Raw genomic sequence first — 7,481 nt, 5'->3', positions numbered from 1 at the left:
GTTTTCCTATTTAGTTGATGCAGCTGTCGGAGAACGGGAGGGGGCAGGGAGAGGCGAGAAGAACCACAAGAAGAATCTTCAAGGATTGTTTCAAAAAACTACAACTGAACTGAACTGGAGCTGGCCCGGTTGTAACCACACCAGTCCCAACTGGGAGCAGCTGAACTGGACTTGATTTCTGTCGGACTGAACAGGATCAGCAGTAGTGGTAAACCTGTGAGAGACCATGAAGAGAGAGAGGGTCCAATCAATTAGCCTGGTCTGGTACCTTCTGATTTGGTACCTTCTGGTCTGGTACCTTCTGATTTGGTACCTTCTGGTCTGGTACCTTCTGATTTGGTACCTTCTGGTCTGGTACCTGCTGGTCTGGTCTGGTACCTTCTGGTCTGATACCTTCTGGTCCGGTACCTTTTGGTCTGGTAGCTTCTGGTCTGGTACCTTCTGGTCTGGTACCTGCTGGTCTGGTCCGGTACCTTCTGGTCTGGTCCGGTACCTTCCGGTCTGGTACCTTCTGGTCTGGTACCTTCTGGTCTGGTACCTGCTGGTCTGGTCTGGTACCTTCTGGTCTGATACCTTCTGGTCTGGTACCTTCTGGTCTCATACCTTCTGGTCCGGTACCTTCTGGTCTGGTACCTTCTGATCTGGTACCTGCTGGTCTGGTCTGGTACCTTCTGGTCTGATACCTTCTGGTCTGGTACCTTCTGGTCTAATACCTTCTGGTCCGGTACCTTCTGGTCTGGTACCTGCTGGTCTGGTCCGGTGCCTTCTGGCCTGCTCTGGTACCTGTCGGTCTGATCTGGTTCAGTGTCATTGTGTCGTCAATATCTCTCAGAGAAAAAAATGAAATGCCTTTAACTTTTCAAAATATGCAATATCGAAACGAGCAAGAAAAATAAACCAAACAGAAACATCAATAATAATAATAAAGTTTATGTTTAAAGATGTAACTTTTATTGCAGGGATGGACTTTGAACCGGGTCGAAGCTAAAACTTATTAGATCTTTCGCGAGTGAAGCGGTTTGAATGTCGAGTCCGTCGGAGTTTCGATGGATCAGCAGTAGAAGCTTTCATACTCCATAGTTTAGTCTTTCAGTTGACAACCCCACAGCGATGGACCCTGGAGGATCCTGGAGGATCCTGGAGAACTGGACTAAACGTTTGAAACCGCCAGGAAGACGGCCGACCCAGGCAGCGGTCCCGGAGGGTCTCCAGGTTCTGGTCTCTGCTTCTCGAGCGGTTCCGTCCTGATCTTCGCTCTGAACGACGTCGGTTTGAAAATGTGCGGTTTCTCAGCATGTGACGTGACGATGTGATTCCAGCAGATTATTACTGGATGTACAGGGCTCGACCCAGGCGACCAGATGTGGCCGGTTGTCAACCAGCCTGGTACCTGACTATGTTTAGAAACAGAAACCGTGAGAGTTGAACGAAGTTAAATCAAACTGTAGACACATGTTGGGCTTCAGTCGACCTGTTGATGACTGCATCGATTACCTTCAAACAAGACAAACAATCACTTTGATGTCAGTTTATTAATATTGAAATATTGATTATAATTATATAGGATCAATGTCACTCAGTTATGAAACTATTTTCTCAGTCTCGGTATGGTTGGCAACTTGGCAACCACTTCTAAAGGTTGGTGTCGGGCCCTGGAGTATCTTTTATTTTGAAGGAACAGATCTGCAGATGTGGTGAATGATGTAATGATGGATGACAGGGGACAGACAGACAGACGGGCAGAGAGACAGACAGACGGACAAGCTGTAACATATTTTGTAACATAACTCCTCACCCGCATCGATCCCTCATAGAGCAGCAGAAATGGGGCGGAGTCAGATGTTTGCATGAGCCTCATCCATAGCCGTAGCACCGACCAATCAGAGCGCAGACACTCATCCTCCATCTTCTGCATGAGCACCTCGTACCGCTTCGTCCAATCAGACGCTTTGTTTTGACGATCTCATTTCCTGCTCCGCAGCACAGAGTACGTTAGGATCCAAACTGGAGAAAAAAAAGATGAATATGAATAGAATTATGAATTTCCAAAATGAAAATATGAAATAACAAAAGAAAAACATTCAGGCATGCTCCTCGCCAGAATGCAAAGTGTGTGTGTGTGAGAGAGAGAGTGAGAGTGAGAGTGAGAGAGAGAGAGAGAGAGAGAGAGAGAGAGAGAGAGAGAGTGTGTGTGTGTGTGAGAAGGGAGAGAGAGAGTGTGTGTGCGCGTGTTCTTGTGTGTGTGTGTGTGTGTGTGTGTGCGTGCGTGTGTGTTGTGATATGTTGGGCGGTCACAAATATGCATGGATACCGTTGTAGGTATTTTATCTGTTTCCTCCTGGAGAGCGGGAGGAGGAGGAAACAGCATTAAAGCACAGATGTGTATATTCCATTCCACTAATAAATAAACAGAAAGCAGAACTTGTGCTTCTTCATTTGGTGCTTCCTGTCACAGCACTTCCTGTCTGGACGTGACATCACAGCCTATATGGACGTGATGTTATGTCCAGAACCCCACAGATCCAGGAAACTCTGCACCAGCTTGGAAAAGGTTCATCTACAGGAAGGAAGTAGATCTTTAGGAAGAAGATCTGCAGGAAGAAGATCCACTGGAATATGATCTAAGGGCAAGATGGCGGAATGAGAGGCAGCATTTTTGCAGGCTCAGAAAAAGTATCATCTAGTCCAGGGGTCGGGAAACTATGGCTCGCGAGCCAATCAAGGCTCTTTGGATGATGCTACACGGCTCGCAGACAATTTTGAGCTAAAATTTTTCCTCACAGTTAACCAGTAATAAATAATAATTCTGTCGTTTTAAAGTAAAACAGGTGAGAGAAATTACAATTTTGAAAATAAAATTCGAAATATAAACGTGGCGGACAAAGGGGCGTAGTCAAGCACCGGCCGCGGACCCCAGAATGACCCCGGGGGCCTTTTACTCGGCGCCCTGCCCCTCCCGGCTCTCGCCGCCTGTGGGAGTCTCTGCCACAGGTGGAGCTTCAGCGAGGGAGGCGGAGTCTTCCTGGCCGCGGTGCGCCCACACGGCCAGTGTCTTATTGTTTATTTCAACATGCTTCACGCAGGCCACGGTTATATACATCACTGAGGATTATTGTAATAACTGTGGTTAATAATTATAATAATTGTGTGTAATTATTATAATAACTGTGTAATTATTATAATAACTGTGGGTAATAATTATAATAACTGTGGGTAATAATTATAATAACTGTGTGCGTTCCACTGCCGGGCTGCTTAGGATCCCCTCTGTAAGACAGAAACATGAAGAAAACTCGCTGCCTCCAGGCAGGGCAATCAGCTCAAGACCAGTGGACGGAAATGGAAAAAGCTTCAATGTGTAAGTGACAAATAACCTCTTGAAGCTGACGCTGAAGAGCAGCTGGTTGTCAACACTGGGAAGGATCTTCCTGTCACGTAGCACACGACGCAGCGTGGGGGTGCTGCCCTGCGGAGCGTGCTTGCCTCTACATAGGCGTGTGAGTCTCTGTGGCGTCTGAGAAACGCGAGGAGCAAGCTACGCCCACGTTGACCTGATGGAGCCTCAACGCAGCTTGAAGCTCAACCTCAACACGTAGGAAGCAGACGACAAGGCCACCAGCAAAACCAGGCGGCACCACAGGTCACATCCATGGTAAAAAAGTATTTCATTTATTATCGGTTAGCTGCAGTATTACAACAATATTATCAAGAAGAATAACGAGAAGTGTATTATATATAGAGCTTTTTGAAGTACTCAGAGATATGTTATATGTTAGAAATGTATGCCTCACTTAAAAAATGCACACATTAAGTTGCATTCAACTTTATTAAATATTATGTGGCTCATGAGGAAATACATTTAGAAATATTTGTCTTTCATGGCTCTGCTAGCCAAAAAGCTTCCCGAGCCCTGCTCTAGTCCTTCAATTGTAAATCTTTTGTGCAACAAGCTTTAACTTAATTTAAGCGTTTTTTCTTGACACGGTACCTGTGGCAAAAATACACACTTTTGGAGGCCTTGCGTGAGACCTTTTCAAAACGTCCGACCACGACTCTTGCTCTGACTGCTCCCCGCCAGGCGGGTTGGGCCAGCCACGCACCGGACATTTAGGTCGAGGAAAAACCTCCTAAGAAAGGCAAAATTAACTTCACCCGTACTGCAGCTCAAAGCCCAGAACCCGAAAGAGCGCAGGGGAGCCACTAGGGGAAGGACGAGGGGAATACCAGCACTGCCCTCTTCCTGGCCGCTCGGGGTTTGACCCGGAAAAATGGGCGAACAAACAGATCCACGGTGAAGTTCACGAGCGAACGAAGCGAACGAAGCGGCCGCAAGAGAGAAACGGAAAAGGAAAACTGCTCCGGCCCCAAGAAAAGTCGACAAGCTCCACAAAGTAAATGTCCCGCTTGATAAGACAAATGCGTGGCCGGGACGCTCGCCGGGGGGTCGCTCCTCTGTCTGTGGAGCATCTGCGGAACACCGTGGATCCTGTCCGGGGCTCGGGTGAGAAGAACACGGCGGCTGCACCGAACAACACGGCCAGGCCCGTCGTCATGGAGATGGGGATGAGAGCCGTGCGGCAGGAAGTGTGGACCCCAGAGGAGGCGAGAGCCCAGCGAGCTGCACCTTCACTGGAGAGGAGAGTCTCCAAGGAAGAGCCAGAAGCTGCTCCAGGCTGTGGCCCCTGGTGCAGGAAGCCAGGGAGAAGGGGAACGAGCGTTCCTGGAGGAAGGGTACGCTCCGGTTGACAATCCAGGTGTGGATCCTGATTTAACAACAGTTTGGGCTTTACCTCGCACTACTACGGTACAACGACTGACACTGCTGTTAGTGTAGTATATTGTGTTTATATTGTCCCTCCCTCCCCCTCTCTCTCCCTCCCTCCCTCCCTCCCTCCCCCCCTCCCTCTCTACCTCCCTCCCTCCCTCCCTCTCTCCCTCCATCTCTCCATCCATCTCTCCATCCCCTTCCTCCCTCCCTCACGTCGCCTTGAGCTGGAGCGATGATGCTGTTGTCTCATGGCGGTGATTGAATGTAAAGCTGTCAATGATATTCTGTGGTGTGTATGTGGGTTAAACAAAAAAAGCACAGAACAAAGAACAAAGAACAAAGAACAAAGAAGAAAGCCTTTCCTTCTTCCCTGGGGAGGGGGGGATAATGGAGTCCCTGACCTTTGGAGGGATGGTCTTTCTCCAAGAGGACACCGTCTCCCTCATGAGGAGATGAAGTGATTCCATCCCTCAGGGAAGCCTGATCCACATTTGGCAAATGAGAAGTACCAGCCAGTACCAAACAAACACAACCCTAACATCTGCAAACAAACACAACCTTAACATCTTCAAACAAACACAACCTTGACATCTGCAAACAATCACAACCTTGACATCTGCAAACAATCACAACCTTAACATCTGCAAACAAACACAACCCTAACATCTGCAAACAAACACAACCATAACATCTGCAAACAAACACAGCCCTAACATCTGCAAACAAACACAACCTTAACATCTGCAAACAAACACAACCTTTACATCTGCAAACAAACACAACACTAACATCTGCAAACAAACACAACCCTAACATCTGCAAACAAACACAACCTTAACATCTGCAAACAAACACAACCTTTACATCTGCAAACAAACACAACCTTTACATCTGCAAACAAACACAACACTAACATCTGCAAACAAACACAGCCCTAACATCTGCAAACAAACACAACCTTAACATCTGCAAACAAACACAACCCTAACATCTGCAAACAAACACAACCTTAACATCTGCAAACAAACACAACCTTAACATCTGTAAACAAACACAACCCTAACATCGGCAAACAAATGCAACCTTAACATCTACAAACAAACACAACCCAAACATCTGCAAACAAACACAACCCTAACATCTGCAAACAAACACAACCTTTACATCTGCAAACAAACACAACCCTAACATCTGCAAACAAACACAGCTGGATCTTTTATCTTTGGAGAACAGCTAAAGGAGCGTGTGTCGGATGGAAGCAGCTGAAAAGAACTTCTTCCTCTTCTTCTTCTTCTTTCTTTAGTCGGCAAAGACAGAGATGAACAAAAAAGAACATTCATTAGCTGCTTATTATCAATACCAGTACAGTGGCAGCTCCACTTACGACTGTAATTGGTTCTATAAGAACAGTGCTATGTTAAATCAGTCGTATGTTAAAGCGGTCGTATGTTAAATCAGTCGTATGTTAAATCAGTCGTATGTTAAATCAGTCGTATGTTAAATCGGTCGTATGTTAAAACGGTCGTATGTTAAATCAGTCGTATGTTAAATCGGTCGTATGTTAAATCATTCGTATGTTAAATCAGTCGTATGTTAAAGCGGTCGCATGTTAAATCGGTCGTATGTTAAATCAGTCGTATGTTAAATCAGTCGTATGTTAAATCGGTCGTATGTTAAATCAGTCGTATGTTAAATCGGTCGTATGTTAAATCGGTCGTATGTTAAAACGGTCGTATGTTAAAACGGTCGTATGTTAAAACGGTCGTATGTTAAAACGGTCGTATGTTAAATCGGTCGTATGTTAAATCGGTCGTATGTTAAATCGGTCGTATGTTAAATCGGTCGTATGTTAAATCGGTCGTATGTTAAAACGGTCGTATGTTAAAACGGTCGTATGTTAAAACGGTCGTATGTTAAAACGGTCGTATGTTAAATCGGTCGTATGTTAAATCGGTCGTATGTTAAATCGGTCGTATGTTAAAACGGTCGTATGTTAAAACGGTCGTATGTTAAAACGGTCGTATGTTAAATCGGTCGTATGTTAAATCGGTCGTATGTTAAATCGGTCGTATGTTAAAACGGTCGTATGTTAAAACGGTCGTATGTTAAAACGGTCGTATGTTAAATCGGTCGTATGTTAAATCGGTCTTATGTTAAAACGGTCGTATGTTAAATCGGTCGTATGTTAAATCGGTCTTATGTTAAAACGGTCGTATGTTAAATCGTTCGTATGTTGAAACGGTCGTATGTTAAAACGGTCGTATGTTAAATCGGTCTTATGTTAAAACGGTCTTATGTTAAAACGGTCGTATGTTAAATCGTTCGTATGTTGAAACGGTCGTATGTTAAAACGGTCGTATGTTAAATCGGTCGTATGTTAAATCGGTCGTATGTTAAATCGGTCGTATGTTAAATCGGTCGTATGTTAAAGCGGTCGTATGTTAAAACGGTCGTATGTTAAAGCGGTCGTATGTTAAAACGGTCGTATGTTAAAACGGTCGTATGTTAAAGCGGTCGTATGTTGAAACGGTCGTATGTTAAATCGGTCGTATGTTAAAACGGTCGTATGTTAAAGCGGTCGTATGTTAAAGCGGTCGTATGTTAAAGCGCTCGTATGTTAAAACGGTCGTATGTTAAAGCGGTCGTATGTTAAAGCGGTCGTATGTTAAAGCGGTCGTATGTTAAAGCGGTCGTATGTTAAAGGGGTCGTATG

The sequence above is a fragment of the Zeus faber genome (assembly GCF_960531495.2).
Source record: "Zeus faber genome assembly, chromosome: 15".
In the NCBI taxonomy this organism is placed as follows: domain Eukaryota; kingdom Metazoa; phylum Chordata; class Actinopteri; order Zeiformes; family Zeidae; genus Zeus; species Zeus faber.
The sequence above is the reverse complement of the archived record's forward strand: the minus strand, read 5'-3'. Positions refer to the sequence as shown.